Below are 18,321 nucleotides of genomic sequence, written 5' to 3' on the forward strand. Positions count from 1 at the left end.
TAAAAGTCAAAGTAAAAAGGAAATCTATATTAAGGAGCCTCTAGCTGCTGTTTATAGCTCCCAAAGGGTCCAAGGTAGATATTTCCACTAGTAAAGGACGTTTTCTCAGGCTGGTGTAAGGCTTGGTATACGCAGCCACTTCCTAAGTCCTGCACACAGAACAGACCAGGGTCTGCGCCGAGCCGCGCCCTCCTCGCTCGAACTATAACTCCCAGGATGCCCCGCGACCTGGGAGTGCGCACGCGCATCGGCGGCGGTGTGGGAACCAGGGCCGTCGAGTTGGGGGAGCTGCCGGCGGTGGATCGGACAACTCCCTGGGAGGCGGCAGCAGGCAGACGGGCGGGTACTGGGAACTGAGCGGCTGGCCGTCCCCGCGGGTCTGTGAAGGAGGTCGGTGACCCTAGCGGGCCCCAGTCAGGTAAGCCAAGCTCGTGCTTTCCAGGAAGTCCGTCTGCGGGCGCGGGCAGGGAGTCGCACCGGCCATGGTGGCTGAGGCGGGAGAGGTTGCCTTCCAAATGCCAGGCTGGGATCTTCCCTACCAGTCCCTCTCGGGGAGCGAGGGGACGCTGGGGGCTGCTTCGGGGCTAACGGGCCGGGGTAGGAGCCGTGGGACGCGCTGGGCGTTGCCTGCGGTGGAGGCGCGCGAATCCCGAGTTGCTGATGAATCACTCGGGGGGGCCCGGCCTTGCCGGGTTCGGGACCGGCCCCTTCCCCTCCCGGCTGGAGCCTGCGCGGGCCGCGACCGTGCGAGCTCGCGGTGCCTACCCTTTCCACCCCACGGAGGTGTAGCTCTGGGGACTAGCGTCTGAAAAGGTTTTTTTCACCAAGACTCCTTCAGAGGTTTCTGCTGGGTGAAAGTTGATAAGAAGAAGAAGAGAAAAAAAAAAAAAAAGAAAGAAAAAAAAGTAGGGCACACCCTTTTCTTTTTGATTGAAATCTGGCTTGTCTTGCGTTCGCCGTTTTGATCTATCTGCTCTTAGAATAAATTCCTGGCTCCTGCTCAGCACAGCTGGATCCGGCTGTGAAGTTTGTATGTTGGTTTGTTTTGAGGACGTGACTGGGTCGTTATATTTTTGCTTACAGAAATTGGTGTGTTTCCTCTGCAAGCCCGCATTCTGATTACAAACAAATGAGAAACAGCCGCAGGGGGATTTTTGTTCTGGTTTTTGGTTTTTTTATGTTTAGTTAAGAATCATATTTCCAACTTGCCCTTGGCTTCTCTTAAAACCAAAAGTCATCTGGTAATGAACACTGCAGTAAAACTTATCCCAGGAGGTCATACTTGAACAGGAAATAAGCCTGTGGAGATTTAAGTTAGTTATGTGCGGTCTCCCTTGGTTTGTAACATTTTCATGCAGCTCATGTTTCTTTTTCTGAGAATTCCTTCAGATTTATTTTTCAGCAGATTAAATTGATTAATTAATTGGCCTGTCCAAAAGTTTATTAGGCTTAGAAAAACAGTTTTGTCCAACCTCATTTACCTTTTTTTTTTTCTGGCGATACGCGGGCCTCTCACTGTTGTGGCCTCTCACTGTTGTGGCCTCTCCCCTTGCGGAGCACAGGCTCCGGACGCGCAGGCTCATCGGGCATGGCTCACGGGCCCAGCCGCTCCGCGGCATGTGGGATCTTCCCGGACCGGGGCACGAACCTGAGTTCCCTGCATTAGCAGACGGACTCTCAACCACTGCACCACCAGGGAAGCCCAACCTCATTTACTTTTGCCAGTCTCTTCTTCCTAGTCCTAGGCACCTTTTTACCCTATCACTTCTTTAAGAGCCCACAGTCATTTTATTAGAATACTTAGAATCACTTTTCTAACACATTCCTAGGAAAGGAACAAAAAGGGAAAATGTGAGATGCAGCATATTTTGGCTAGTTTAGCTTGCTTGCTTTTGAATCTCTCAGGATTTCTAGTTTGCTCATCTTTAAAATGAGGTTGTTTGGCCACATGACCCCAAGATTGTCAGCCCTAGATATCTGATTGTAAAAATTCATTTATTTTATTCAGTCAGGAAACACTGGCCACACCTGTCATTTCAAGCCCAGTGCTAGGCATGAAGGAACAAAACTGAGTTCTTGAGGATGTCACTGACCTAATGCTCGATTTCTTTTAATCATGTTGTTATGACTAGTTACAAAGTTTTGTGGTATACCCTCCAGGCCAAATTACTCTGTAATTAGTAACTTAACCTAAAGTTAAATACATACAGATCAAATCCAATTACAATGATCAGTTTCCTCTAATCAGAGGTTTTTCAACTGTTAGCTACTGGTCCATTTAAATAAAACACAGGTTCAGTACAACAGGAAGGACTTGAATGGTGTAGGTGGTGCTTTTCAAACTTTAACAGCCATAAATCACCCAGAAACTTGTAGGTTTGAAGTGGGGGCTTGGAATCTGCTGGTCAGAAAGGGAATACTGTAGTTGCAGTGGGAGGCCACACTTTTAATATCAAGGGTTGGGAGATATTTTAAGGTGTTTATAATGACAGTTTAAAGACCATTGTTGATAAATGCTGGAGAGGGTGTGGAGAAAAGGGAACACTCTTGCACTGTTGGTGGGAATGTAAACTGATACAGCCACTATGGAGAGCAGTAGGGAGGTTCCTTAAAAAACTAAAAATAGAATTACCATATGACCCAGCAATCCCACTACTGGGCCTATACCCTGAGAAAACCATAATTCAAAAAGAAGCATGTACCACAGTTTTCACTGCAGCTCTATTTACAATAGCCAGGACATGGAAGCAACCCAGGTGTCCATCGACAGATGAATGGATAAAGAAGATGCGGCACATATATACAATGGAGTATTACTCAGCCATAAAAAGAAACAAAACTGAGTTATTTGTAGTGAGGTAGATGGACCTAGAGACTGTCATACAGAGTGAAGTAAGTCAGAAAGAGAAAAACAAATACCGTATGCTAACTCATATATATGGAATCTAAAAAAAAAATGGTTCTGAAAAACCTACAGGCAGGACAGGAATAAAGATGCAGACATAGAGAATGGAGTTGAGGACATGGAGAGGGGGAAGGGTAAGCTGGGACGAAGTGAGAGAGTGGCATGGACATATATACACTACCAAATGTAAAATAGATAGCTAGTGGGAAGCAGCTGCATAGCACAGGGAGATCAGCTACGTGGTTTGTGACCACCTAGAGGGCTGGGATCAGGAGGGTGGGAGGGAGGCTTAAGAGGGAGGAGATATGGGGATATATGTATATGTATAGTGGATTCACTTTGTTATAAAGCAGAAACTAACACACCATTGTAAAGCAATTATACCCCAATAAAGATGTTAAAAAACAACAACAAAAAAAAGACTAGTGTTGATAGCTGTGATATGAGGTGCATAGCAATGGCTTTTTCCAACTCCCAATTTAAAAAAAGTAATCCTACTCTAACAAAAAGAATTTCCTTCACAAATTTTCTTTTCTTTTTTCTCTTCTTTTGCTCCTTCCCTTCTCCTTTCTCTTTGATGTATCCTCTCAGCTTTTTTTTTCTCTCCTCCTCTTCCACCCTCAACTGTTTTCATTTACGTTAATTCAGTAATTCAGTAATTCAACTTGTGTTTTGTCCCGTCCTGTTCAAGGTATTGTCTTAGGCTCATGGTGAATACAGACATAGAAGACATGTTTTTTGTCTGGGAGCCTACTCCCTCTGAGATTAGGCATGTGTACTTGTTTATAGTTCAGAGCACTATAAGAGTTGTCTGTAGGGAATAAAAACTTGCGGTAGGAGTTCAAACGGAGAGATCTTCTACAGTTTTCAGGGTAGGAAACAAGTGAAGTCATCTTTTTCCCACTCAGTGGTCATCTGTTTTCCCCCCAGGCTGTACTCTCTATACTGTTTGAGTGTGTTTATGACATATCTACATAGAATATAGTACAATTTCATAAATTAATTTATTTGGAACTTTGAGTGAACTGGCTATATGAAAATCAGTTAGGTCTGAGCAGTATCCTAGGGAGGATGAGAGGTGGTGAAGATGAAAATAGACCTGGATACAGGCGCAGAGGAGGACTCAGTAAAACAGTAGAAAAGGTCTCGGTGGTTTTCAGCTGTCTGTTTGACGTACAGTGCTCTTGTTATTTAGGATGCATTTTCTTTTAAAGTTCAAATTAGCTAGCAAATTATGCTAGCTTTTCAATTGTTCTTTTTTTTTCCATCCAGAGGTCTTTATTTATTTTTTAACATCTTTATTTATTTTTTTAACATCTTCATTGGAGTATAATTGCTCTACAATGGTGTGTTAGTTTCTGCTTTATAACAAAGTGAATCCACTATACATATACATATATCCCCATATCTCCTCCCTCTTGCGTCTCCCTCCCACCCTCCCTATCCCACCCCTCTAGGTGGTCACAAAGCACCGAGCTGATCTCCCTGTGCTATGCAGCTGCTTCCCACTAGCTATCTATTTTACATTTGGTAGTGTATATATGTCCATGCCACTCTCTCACTTCGTCCCAGCTTACCCTTCCCCCTCCCCGTGTCCTCAGGTCCATTCTCTACATCTGCGTCTTTATTCTGGTCCTGCCCTTAGGTTCTTCAGAATCATTCTTTTTTTTTTTTTTTTTTTTAGATTCCATATATATGTGTTAGCATACAGTATTTATTTTTCTCTTTCTGACTTACTTCACTCTGTATGACAGTCTCTAGGTCCATCCACCGCACTACAAATAACTCAATTTCGTTTCCTTTTATGGCTGAGTAATATTCCATTGTATATACATGCCACATCTTCTTTATCCATTCATCTGTCGATGGACACCTGGGTTGCTTCCATGTCCTGGCTATTGTAAATAGAGCTGCAATGAACATTGTGGTACATGCTTCTTTTTGAATTATGGTTTTCTCAGGGTATATGCCCAGTAGTGGGATTGCTGGATCATATGGTAGTTCTATTTTTAGTTTTTTAAGGAACCTCCATACTGTTCTCCATAGTGGCTGTATCAATTTACATTCCACCAACAGTGCAAGAGTGTTCCCTTTTCTCCACACCCTCTCCAACATTTATAGTTTGTAGATTTTTTGACGATGGCCATTCTGACTGGTGTGAGGTGATACCTCGTTGTTTTGATTTGCATTTCTCTAATGATTAGTGATGTTGAGCAGCTTTTCATATGCTTCTTGGCCATCTGTATGTCTTCTTTGGAGAAATGTCTATCTAGGTCTTCTGCCCATTTTTGGATTGGGTTGTTTGTTTGTTTAATATTGAGCTGCATGAGCTGTTTATATGTTTTGGAGATTAATCCTTTGTCCGTTGATTCGTTTGCAAATATTTTCTCCCATTCTGAAGGTTGTCTTTTCGTCTTGTTTATGGTTTCCTTTGCTGTGCAAAAGCTTTGACATTTCATTAGGTCCCATTTATTTATTTTTGTTTTTATTTCCATTACTCTAGGAGGTGGATCAAAAAAGATCTTGCTGTGATTTATGTCAAAGAGTGTTCTTCCCGTGTTTTCCTCTAAGAGTTTTTATAGTGTCTGGTCTTACATTTAGGTCTCAAATCCATTTTGAGTTTATTTTTGTGTATGGTGTTAGGGAGTGTTCTAATTTCATTCTTTTACATGTGGCTGTCCAGTTTTCCCAGCACTGCTTATAAAAGAGGCTGTCTTTTCTCCATTGTATATCCTTGCCTCCTTTGTCATAGATTAGTTGACCATAGGTTCATAGGTTTATCTCTGGCCTTGCTATCCTGTGCCATTGATCTATATTTCTGTTTTTATGCAGTACCCTACTGTCTTGATTACTGTAGCTTTGTAGTATAGTCTGAAGTCAGGGAGTCTGATTCCTCCAGCTCCGTTTTTTTCCCTCAAGACTGCTTTGGCTATTCGGGGTCTTTTGTGTTTCCATACAAACTGTGAAAAATTTTTTTCTAGTTCTGTGAAAAATGTCAGTGGTAGTTTGATAGGGATTGCATTGAATCTGTAGATTGCTTTGGGTAGTAGAGTCATTTTCACAATATTGATTCTTCCAATCCAGGAGCATGGTATATCTCTCCATCTGTTTGTATCATCTTTAATTTCTTTCATCAGTGTCTTATAGTTTTCTGTATACAGGTCTTTTGTCTCCCTAGCTAGGTTTATTCCTAGGTATTTTATTCTTTTTGTTGCAGTGGTAAATTGGAGTGTTTCCTTAATTTCTCTTTCACATTTTTCATCATTAGTGTATAGGAATGCAAGAGATTTCTGTGCGTTAATTTTGTATCCTGCAACTTTACCAAATTTATTGATTAGCTCTAGTAGTTTTCCGGTGGCATCTTTAGGATTCTCTATGTGTAGTATCATGTCATCTGCAAACAGTGACAGTTTTACTTCTTCTTTTCCAATTTCTATTCCTTTAATTTCTTTTTTTCTCTGATTGCCGTGGCTAGGACTTCCAAAACTATGTTGAATAATAGTGGTGAGAGTGGACATCCTTGTCTTGTTCCTGATCTTAGAGGAAATACTTTCAGTTTTTCACCATTGAGAGTTGATGTTTGCTGTGGGTTTGTTGTATATGGGCTTTATTATGTTGAGGTAGGTTCCCTCTATGCCCACTTTCTAGAGAGCTTTTATCATAAATGGGTGTTGAATTTTGTCAAAAGCTTTTTCTGCATCTATTGAGATGATCATATGGTTTTTCTTCTTCAGTTTGTGAATATGGTGTATCACATTGGTTGATTTGCATATATTGAAGAATACCTGCATCCCTGGGATAAATCCCACTTGATCATGGTGTATGATCCTTTTAATGTGTTGGATTCTGTTTGCTAGTATTTTGTTGAGGATTTGTGCATCTATATTCATCAATGATATTGGTCTGTAATTTTCTTTTTTTGTAATATCTTTTTCTGCTTTTGGTATCAGGGTGATGGTGGTCTCATAGAATGAGTTTGGAAGTGTTCCTTCCTCTGCAGTTTTTTGGAGTTTGAGAAGGATGGGTGTTGGCTCTTCTCTAAATGTTTGATAGAATTCACCTGTGAAGCCATCTGGTCCTGGACTTTTGTTTGTTGGAAGATTTTTAATCACAGTTTCAATTTCATTACTTGTGATTGGTCTGTTCATATTTTCTGTTTCTTCCTGGTTCAGTCTTGGAAGGTTATACCTTTCTAAGAATTTGTATGTTTCTTCCAGGTTGTCCATTTTATTGGCATAGAGCTGCTTGTAGTAGTCTCTTAGGATGCTTTGTATTTCTGTGGTGTCTGTTGTAACTTCTCCTTTTTCATTTCTAATTTTATTGATTTGAGTCCTCTCCCTCTTTTTTTTGATGAGTCTGACTAATGGTTTATTAATTTTATCTTCTCAAAGAACCAGCTTTTGGTTTTATTGATCTGTGCCATTGTTTTCTCTGTTTCTATTTCATTTATTTCTGCTTTGATTTTTATGATTTATTTCTTTCTACTAAGTTTGGATTTTGTTTGTTCTTCTTTCTCTAGTTCCTTTAGGTGTAAGGTTAGATTGTTTATTTGAGATTTTTCTTGTTTCTTGAGATAGGATTTTATTGCTCTGAATTTCCCTGTTAGATCTGCTTTTGCTGCATCCCATAGGTTTTGGATCGTTGTGTTTTCGTTGTAATTTGTCTCTAGGTATTTTATGATTTCCTCTTTGATTTCTTCAGTGATCTCTTGGTTATTAAGTAACGTATTGTTTAGCCTCCATGTGTTTCTGTTTTTTACGTTTTTTTCCCTGTAACTGATTACTAATCTCATAACGTTGTGGTCAGAAAAGATGCTTGATATGATTTCAATTTTCTTACATTTACTGAGGCTTGATTTGTGACCCAAGATGTGATCTATCCTGGAGAATGTTCCGTGTGCACTTGAGAAGAAAGTGTAATCTACTCTTTTTGGATGGAATGTCCTATAAGTATCAGTTAAATCTATCTGGTCTGTTGTGTCATTTAAAGCTTCTGTTTCCTTATTAATTTTCTGTTTGCATGATCTGTCCATTGGTGTAAATGAGTTGTTAAAGTCCCCCACTATTATTGCGTTACTGTCGATTTCCTCTTCTATATCTGTTAGCAGTTGCCTTATGTATTGAGGTGCTCCTATGTTGGGTGCATATATATTTATAATTGTTATATCTTCTTCTTGGATTGATCCCTTGATCATTATGTAGTGTCTTTCCTTCTCATAACAATCTTTATTTTAAAGTATACTTTATCTAATATGAGTATTGCTACTCCAGCTTTCTTTTGATTTCCATTTGCATGGAATATCTTTTTCCATCCCCTCACTTTCAGTCTGTATGTGTCCCTAGGTCTGATGTGGTTCTCTTGTAGACAGCATATATATGGGTCTTGTTTTTATATCCATTCAGTGAGCCTGTGTCTTTTGGTTGGAGCATTTAAGCCATTCACATTTAAGGTAATTATCAATATGTATGTTCCTATTCCCATTTTCTTAATTGTTTTGGTTTTGTTATTGTAGGTCTTTTCCTTCTCTCGTGTTTCCTGCCTAGAGAAGTTCCTTTAGCATCTGTTGGTTTTTTTTTTTTTTTTTTTGCGGTACGTGAGCCTCTCACTGCTGTGGCCTCTCCCGTTGCGGAGCACAGGCTCTGGACGCGCAGGCTCAGCGGCCATGGCTCACGGGCCCAGCCGCTCCGTGGCATGTGGGATCTTCCCGGACTGGGGCACGAACCCGTGTTCCCTGCATCGGCACGCGGACTCTCAACACTGTGCCACCAGGGAAGCCCATAGCATCTGTTTTAAAGTTGGTTTCGGGGTGCTGAATTCTCTTAGCTTTTGCTTGTCTGTAAAGGTTTTAATTTCTCCGTTGAATCTGAATGAGATCCTTGCAGGGTAGCGTAATCTTGGTTGTAGCTTTTCCCTTTCATCACTTTAAATATGTCCTGCCAGTCCCTTCTGGTTTGCAGAGTTTCTGCTGAACGATCAGCTGTTAACTTTATGGGGATTCCCTTGTATTTTATTTGTTGTTTTTCCCTTGCTGCTTTTAATATTTTTTCTTTGTATTTAATTTTTGATAGTTTGATTAATATGTGTCTCGGCGTGTTTCTCCTTGGATTTATCCCATATGGGATTCTCTGTGCTTCCTGGACTTGATTGACTATTTCCTTTCCCTTATTAGGGAAGTTTTCAACTATAATCTCTTCAAATATTTTCTCTGTCCCTTTCTTTTTCTCTTCTTTTTTCTATAATTCGAATTCAAATTCGACCCCTATAATTTGAATGTTGGTGTGTTTAATGTTGTCCCAGGGGTCTGTGAGACTGTCCTGAATTCTCTTCATTTTTTTTTCTTTATTCTGCTCTGCAGTAGTTATTTCCACTATTTTATCTTCCAGATCACTTCTCCGTTCTTCTGCCTCAGTTATTCTGCTTTTGATTCCTTCTAGAGAATTTTTAATTTCATTTATTGTGTTGTTCATCATTGTTTGTTTGCTCTTTAGTTCTTCTAGGTCCTTGTTAAACATTTCTTGTATCTTCTCCATTCTATTTCCAAGATTTTGGATCATCTTTACTATCATTACTCTGAATTCTTGTCCTGAACTCGGCTCTCCCACCTCAGAGGCACAGGCCTGACACCCAGCCGGAGCACCAAGACCCTGTCAGCCACACGGCCAGATATGTGGGGAGTTTCTTGCCTTTTGGGAAGTCTGAGGTCCTCTGCCAGCATTCAGTAGGTTTTCTGTAGGAGTTGTTCCACATGTAGATGTATTTCTGATGTATTTGTGGGGAGGAAGGTGATCTCCATGTCTTACTCCTCCGCGATCTTGAAGGTCTCCCCTTCAGTTGTTCTTAAATTTAAATATATATGACTCTGTCTTGATAAAAATAGTTGAGAGCCTTTTTCTTTAGGCTGTGATAGTGGTCAAAGCACTGTCGTCCTTCCTTGCTGACATTCGATTTACATGCCTTACTCTTTCTCAGTCAATTTTATATCTGACCCTCTAAAATGACAACTATAAAATCATTGAGAGGAAAATGGTAAAGAAAACAGAAAATTCTACTGAACTTCTCATAGTCCATTAGGTATGTATTGAAATTGTGAAGAATCAAACTTAATTTGCCATTTATGAAAAATTAAACATGAACAGATACAATTATATCAATCTGCCTATGTGCATCTGTAATCCATTAGGTGATTTGCAATAATGAAGGAATAGAGATGTCAGTAATCCAAAGTGGAAAGTAATTGAACATGTGGGGGGTGGTGTTCTAGAATTTCATTTGAAACAAAATCATTATATCTTAAAGCAGAGTGCTACTTTGTGTTGTTTTACTGAGGTATCATTAACATTCAATAAAATGCACCTATCATAAGTGTCCAGTTCAAGGAGTTCTGCCAATTTTATACACTGTAACTTCTACCAAAAGAGATAGAAAATATTTTTCTCACCATAGAAACTACCCTCATGCCACTTTCCAGCCATTTCCCTCACCCACCCTCTGAAAGGTTACCACTTTCTTACTCTGTATTTCTGACACCATAGGTTTGTTTTGCTTAGTCTTGGGCTTGACATAAATGGAGTCATACAGTAGTATGTGCTTTTTTGTGTCTGCCTCTTTCCTGTAACATGATGTTTCTGAGATTTATCTGTGTTGTGTGTATCAGTGGTTCTCTTTTATTGATGAATAGTATTCCATTGTATGAATATACTGCAATTTGTTTATCTCATTTCTTCTTTTTAAAAAAAATTTATTTATTTTATTTATTTATTATTTATTTTTGGCTGCGTTAGGTGTTTGTTGCTGTGTGCGGGCTTTCTCTAGTTGTGGTGAGTGGGGGGTTCTCTTCGTTGTGGTGCGCAGCCTTCTCATTGTGGTGGCTTCTCTTATTGCAGAGCACAGGCTCTAGGCACGCGGGCTTCAGTAGTTGTGCCTCCTGGCTCTACAGTGCAGGCTCAACAGTCGTGGCGCACAGGTTTAGTTGCTCCACGGCATGTGGGATCTTCCTGGACCAGGGCTCAAACCCGTGCCCCCCACATTGGCAGGCGGATTCTTAACCACTCCGCTCTCAGGGAAACCCTACACAATTAAAAAAATATATTTGTTTATTTGGCTGCACCAGGTGTTAGTTGCGGCACGTGGGATCCTCGTTGCCGTGTGCAGGATCTTTTGGTTGCGGCATGCAGGATCTTTAGTTGCTGCATGTGAACTGTTAGTTGCTGCATGTAGAATCTAGTTCCCTGACCAGGGATCGTACCAGGCCCCCTGCATTGGGAGCACAGAGTCTTAGCCCCTGGGCCACCAGGGAAGTCCCCAAATTTTAATTTTTTTTTTTTTTTTTTTTTTTGCCATACTCGGGCCTCTCACTGTTGTGGCCTCTCCCGTTGCGGAGCACAGGCCCCGGACGCACAGGCTCAGAGGCCATGGCTCATGAGCCCAGCTGCTCTGCAGCATGTGGGATCCTCCCAGACTGGGGCACGAACCCACGTCCCCTGCATCGGCAGGCGGACTCTCAACCACTGCGCCACCAGGGAAGCCCCAAATTTTAATTTTTAATGTTGCCAAATTTTAGTGCTGTCAGCCTTTTTTATTTTAGCCATACTAGAGGATGTAAAATGGTACCTCATTATGGTTTTAAGTTGCATTTTCCTGAGGATTAAGGACCTTGAATGCTTTATCATGTGCTAATTAGCTATCCTTTATTTTCTTTTGTGAAGCATCTGTTCAAGTCTTTTGCCTATTTTTTTCATTGGGTGGTTCATCTTTTTATTGTTGTTTGAAGGAGTTCTTTATATATTCTGAGTACAGGTCTTTTGTCTGGTACGCGTGTTGGAGATTTTTTTTAACCTAGGCTTTGGCTTTTCTATTTATTTTCTTAATGATGTGATAAGCAGAAATTTTTTATGGAGTCATTTTATTAACTTTTAATTTTATGGTTAGTGTTTTTTTATGCCCACCCCCAGGCTTGCAAAGCTTTCTTTAAAAAAAGCTTTTCTTGGGCTTCCCTGGTGGCACAGTGGTTGAGAGTCCACCTGCCGATGCAGGGGACACGGGTTCGTGCCCCGGTCCGGGAAGATCCCACATGCCGCGGAGCGACTAGGCCCGTGAGCCATGGTCGTTGAGCCTGCGCGTACGGAGCCTGTGCTCTGCAACGAGAGAGGCCACAACAGTGAGAGGCCCACGTACTGCAAAAAAAAAAAAAAAGCTTTTCTTTTTTAAAGCTTTCTTTTTCTAGGTTTTACATTTTAGATCTTTGTTCCATCTCAGATTAATTTTTGTGTTATGATGGGAGGTAGGGGTTTAGGTTTATTTTCCTTTCATACAGATATCCAGTCGTTGCAGCAACATAGGTTAAAAAATCTTTGCCATTAGATTGACTTGGCAACTTAATTGAAAATAAGCTGAGCTACTTTGTAATTTAGTTTTGCTTATACTGTCAGTTTCTTAAGAAGCGTCCTGGATCTTTAAAACAAACAAACAAAGCAACAACTTTTATGCACCTCTTCCATACTGCAGCTAGACTGAGATTGATCCAGGGCTAGTTACCGTGTATTTCCTGATGGAGGTGCTAATAATGAATTTGAATTTTATTTTATTTATTTATTTTTTGGCCACACCACTGGGCATGTGGGATGTTAGTTCCCGATCCCTGCGCCCCCTGCAGTGGAAGCGCAGAGTCTTAACCACTGGACCTCCAGGGAAGTCCCTAAGTTTTAATTTTGAATGGCTTTTCTGTTGGTTGAGTTAATGGAGCCGATCTCATTTCAGTAGAAGTTGCACCCTGAGCAAGCTATAGAGAGCTTAATATTTTCCTGTTTATTGACTTGGTCAATATAGATGTAAATATATATATACGTATAAAACCCATGCATTTTAGTTTTCATCTTTCTACTACACTACTCCACTAGTCCAATCATTTTTTTTTTTTTTTTTGCGGTACGCGGGCCTCTCACTGTTGCGGCCTCTCCCGTTGTGGAGCACAGGCTCCGGACGCGCAGGCTCAGCGGCCATGGCTCACGGGCCCAGCCGCTCCGCGGCATGTGGGATCTTCCCGGACTGGGGCACGAACCCGTGTCCCCTGCATCGGCAGGCGGACTCTCAACCACTGCGCCACTAGGGAAGCCCCAGTCCAATCCTTTTTGACACAGTTCCTGAATTTGTCTTGGAACGGTTTCTAAGGAGACAGGTTGGTTCTTTTTTCTTCCAGATTTTATTGACTGATAACACAATACAATGATAACATTTTTAAAAGAACGTCACCTTAACCATATTACTCTACTGTAACTGTTTTATTTTTCCTCATTTCCTTCCAGGCTTTGTTCATCCACATATTTTTGTATGGTTGAAGTCATAGTGTACATGTCCTTTTCTGTGGTAACCAGTGGACATCGTGTTCTGTATGTGGGTCACCCTTGTTAGTAAAGATAAATAAAGCTGGAGATGGAGATGAGACCACTAGGGGACTTAGCAGTGGGAAATCTTGAATCCAAAGCTTAATTAAAATTGAAGTAGAACAAAGTTAAGATTTTCAAAGACAGGGTTACCCTTCCATGGAAATGGAGGACAACTTTGGTTTCCTTATTCTCTCTCTTTTTAATGTGTAACAGCTTTATTGAAATATAATTCACATATACAATTCACCCATTTAAAGTGTACAGGACAATGGATTTCAGTATATTCACAGAGTTGTGCAACCATCACCACAGTTCATTTTGGAACATTTTCATCACACCAAAAAGAAACCCCTGGGACTTCCCTGACAGTCCAGTGGTTAAGACTCCAAGCTCCCAAAGTAGGGGGCGTGGGTTTGATCCCTGGTCGGGGAACTAAGATCCCCACATGCCACGTGCCGTGGCCAAATAAATAAATATCAATAAATTAAAAGAAAAGAAAAGAAAAGAACCCCCTTGACCATTAGTAGTCACTATGTACTTCCTCCCAACACCCCTAGCCATAGGCAACCATTCTGCTTTTTGCTTTTTGTCTCTATGAATTTGCCTATTCTGGACATTTCATATAAATGGAATCATACAATATATAGTCTTTTGTGACGGGCCTCTTTCACCATTATACTCTTACTAGTTTGCTTTGAGAATCGTATTACAAGGTAGGTTCCTCCACAGATGTGCACACTTTTTGACCTGTAGAGAGATACACTCCCTTTGGTACATATGCTCAAACACTTACACCTACTCACTAAGGGAGGAACACAAACACACCAAGATGAACTTACAAACTAAGGTAACTGATACATGGAGATAACCCTTTACAAATAAACAGTTTCATATCTGGGCATATCTAAGCACTAATATCACTACACGTACACACATGTAAACACAACTCCTGAAGCATATGTGAGAAAATGATAAACTGGGAGGAAAAGAGGCCTGAGTGGACAAGAGTGAATGAGAGTGTGATGGCAAGTTGTGTTTATTTCAAAGTGTATTCTCCTGGTGTTTAAAACACTTTCTAGAGCTTTTCATCTTTTAAACCAGTAGCAATTGTCTGATATGTTTGTATTATTTAATATGTATATAGACTTGTAGGAAAGATTGTTGTAATTAGCTTATTATATAGCAGTCCTTTTGAGCAGGATGTTATTAATTGTAAAGTAGGGGATTTGCACATGGAAAAGTATAACCAACAAAATATTTTAGTTCACTGGGTGTGGTATTATCATTTTAATGAGGAGTTGTTAAGGAATATTTCCTTGATATGCATACCAGTGAAAAGAGGATACACTAATGTATACAAACATATACATTATAAGTCTGACATCTTCAGGCAGCCCTTACCCTGGAGCAAGTGTGGCAAGATTTGGTATAACCCCAGGATTTATTTTTGTTTATGGTGGGCGATTATTAACCCAAGTTAGTATTCTTAAAGAACTGTTCCTTTTTTTTTCTTTTTTTTTTCTTTCTTTTGTCTTTAATGGCCACTGGGATGCTTACTTGGCTTGAGGGTGGGATTAGGGGGTGGGGAGATGGGGAAGAAAGTTTAATTTGATTTGGAAATATCAATAAATGATTATTTAAAAGTCAGCCCCCCCCTTTTGTTCCACTCATTTGTCCCAAAGATCTACACGTTCTTAGAGAAAATCACAGAACCATGCACAGAAATGGACCTCGACAGATTTGCACATTTTTATCTCTGCAAAGCCTTCTGTGCAGCTCGGCCCTTCTGTCAGCTATCAGCACACCCTCTACACGTGCTTTTTCTTTGCCACTTTTCTGGAGCCCCCATTACTCCTCGTCAAATGATCTCACTTCGTACTCTCCTAAGATATCAGACGACATCACAAGTAAACTGCTGGATATAGTTTGCTCCCCACCACAGGACAGCCCTTGTCACTGCATTCAGCTTCTTAGTTAGCCTTCCCATCTGCCATATCCTCTTTTCTATCTTTTCCCACTGCCAGATAGGAATTCTGGCTTATAACTCCTTTTGAATGGGATATCAGAGGAGCCTCTTCAAAGAAATGTTCTAACTGGTCCCTGAAAGATGTGAAAGGATTTGAACATGAAAAAAGGTAGAAAAGGATATTTCACGTGTAACGAACAGTGTAGTCTGAGGGCTGGAGGCGGAAGAGCAGGGAACTGTATTTACTTCTTTGGCTATGATACAGGGTGTGTGAAGGTCATGCCTTCCCCTTTACTTGACTTTTCTTCCTCTTTTCCCTGGCTCCCTTCCCATCCTCCTTCCACCCCCTTTTTAGCACGTACTTTGATGTCTTTGCTTAGATATTGCTCCTCCCCACTTCTATCTGGCTAAATCTATCCTTCCCTGACCACCCATAGCAATCTCTGAACTTCTGTATCACTAATTGCCAGTACCATTCTTTTGTCAGTTAAATATGTATTGCCTTGATTTAAAAAGGAAAAAAAAAAGCTTTATGTGCATGTCTCATTTTCCCAAATAGAGTTTATTAATCAAGGTTCTTAGGTCTCAGGAACACCACCCACTTAAGCTAGGCTACTAGAAGATACGGCAGCAGGGCTGGGAGTTGTAGTGGGTTTTTACCCTGTTAAGGCAGCTGTGCTCCTTGAAATGAACTACAGCTGGAACCCAGAGCAAGCACTTGGAAAGTCCCTGTCCTTTCTCCCTCTGGCTGCAGTTTTGCCTGGACTGTCTTCGGCTTCTTTCTGTGCCTCTGCTTCATACCAGAACAGTAATTTGGATTTTTAAAAATACCGTGCACAACACTATTATCTACCTTGATTACTGAGTTTCTTGGCATCCTCTTAAATCTTGCACCTGAGGCAAATGCCCTAGCGCCGCTCCATTCTCTCCTTTGTAGGCCGGCTTTCTCTACTCTCTCTTGCTTTCTTTCTAGCTTCTGCTTTCACCTCAGCTTCGGGTTAAATGTGACTTTAGCTTGCTGTGATGCTGCCTCCAGACTGGATGCTACATGATCTCTCGGCTTAGGTTTTGTTTCTCAGCTTTCCAAATTCCTGGAGAAGAACTGGATTTGATCTATCTTGCTTGGGCTAGGGGTACTGCCTGTACCGAATATCTGTGAGGGAGGGGCATTGTTATGGTTGTGTACTTCACAAGGCCTGGGGTAAGGGTCCCAGAGAGGGGGCTTTAAGGGTTGGTCATCCCCAAACATGCTTACTTTAGTACCAGAGGTAAGAGGGAAGTGACCATGTCATTGTTTTTGTATCTGCACTGCATCTGGCAGATTAACAGCTAAAAAGTGGGTGTGCCTCTTTAGTATTTGTTTATTGCTATGACTCCCTGACCATTTGACCATTAGGATTACCTTTTGGGCATAACAGGCTAATCAGAGAAATATTTTTAAAATAAATAAATTTATTTATTTAGGCTGCATTGGGTGTTTATTGCTGCATGTGGGCTTTCTCTAGTTGTGGCGAGCGGGGGCTACTCTTCGTTGTGGTGCCTGGGCTTCTCATTGCAGTGGCTTCTCTTGTTGCGGAGCCCGGGCTCTAGGCATGCAGGCTTTAGTACCTGTGGTGCGTGGGCTCTGTAGTTGTGGCGCACGGGCTTAGTTTCTCTGCGGCATGTGGGATCTTCCCGGACCAGGGATCGAACCCTTGTCCCCTGTATTGGCAGGCAGATTCTTGACCACTGGGCCACCAGGGAAGTCCCAGAGATATTTTTAATATTAAAAATATTACCAAAATTTGTTTTATCATCATTTGAAAGATTTCTAATTTTAGAGCAAATTAACTATTTTTTAAATATTTTTGAAATTTATTTTCTAGTTCAGAAAGAATAGAGGAGTAGAATATTGATAATCAATTAAATAAAAAGTGATAAGTCTTTACAGACTCTGCCCCCCAGTCCTGTTAGGATATGGTAAAATCAGGTACTCCCATCATTGATCTCAAATCTTATTGAGTCCCACCCCCTTATTATTTTGTTATATACTTAGTATCTGCTATGTTGCAGGCACTATGTTGGGCTGATAATATAAAAATAAGTGCCTGGGGACTTCCCTGGTGGCACAGTGGATAAGACTCCATGCTCCCAATGCAGGGTCCCTGCGTTTGATCCCTGCTCAGGGAGCTAGATCCCACATGCATGCCACAACTAAGAGTTCGCATGCCACAACTAAGGAGCCCATGAGCTGCAACTAAGGAGCCCGCCTGCCTCAACTAAGACCTGGTGCAACCAAATAAATAAATAAATACTAAAAAAAATAAAATAAAAAAATAAGTTCCTGTCCTTAAAGGGCTCACAGTCTATGAAGAAGATATGTATTAAGCAACTGATTATGATGAGATAAATGTTGATAGAAGTGTAGGCAAAGTGGTGACTTAACACCTCTCTTCTTCTGTTGCTTTCTTTGTACATTTGTTGTCTCTCATTTTTTTATATTCCCTTTTTTAGTCTTCATTGCTCTCACCCAGTCTTTGCAATTAATTGTCTGGATTATATGGATCTCAGTATGGTAATATCTCATTTACCTAGTATGAAATAATGAAGTATTCCTTAAAAATGAATTTTGAAGATAATGACTTTATTGGCTAAAATTTATTGAACCCTTGCTCTGTGTCAAAACTGTTCTAATTGATTTATATGTATTCATTTAATGAATTAATGTATCAGCCCCATGAGATAGGTACTATTATTATTCTCATTTTAAAAACAGAGAGACAAAATGTAGTTTACTGTCTTGCCTAAGATTACAAAGTGAAATATCTGTAAGAAGATTTAGATCTTTTTTAAAAATCTATTTTAAATGTCATTTTTGGTAAAATGCATTATAAAGCTTTTCCTGGTCTTCTTAAATGAAGTTCTTCAAACTTAATTTAACCAAGATGATTTGGAGGACATAGAATTTCGAATTCATTGTGTGCATCAGGTATTATTCTGTGCTACTGAATTGCCTTCTGAGGTTGTTGCAGTTCATGGACTATTGGTAATTAAACTGCCCCACACTTTAGTGCTTTAGTTACTTTATA

The 18,321-nt window shown here is 40.6% G+C and overlaps 1 protein-coding gene across 2 annotated transcripts in view; it reads left to right on the forward strand.

Moving 5' to 3' along the window:
• Positions 1 to 242: 242 nt before the first annotated feature.
• The window catches only part of TMOD3 (tropomodulin 3), a 91,361-nt gene continuing 73,282 nt past the window's right edge, over positions 243 to 18,321 (forward strand). For both annotated transcript variants that reach the window (XM_082620086.1, XM_082620088.1), the window contains exon 1: positions 243 to 418. The gene's annotated coding sequence lies outside the window, so the exon portion shown is untranslated. The remainder of the gene's footprint in view (positions 419 to 18,321) is intronic.

This window comes from Mesoplodon mirus (assembly GCF_964341445.2).
Source record: "Mesoplodon mirus genome assembly, chromosome: 4".
Classification (NCBI taxonomy): Eukaryota; Metazoa; Chordata; class Mammalia; order Artiodactyla; family Ziphiidae; genus Mesoplodon; species Mesoplodon mirus.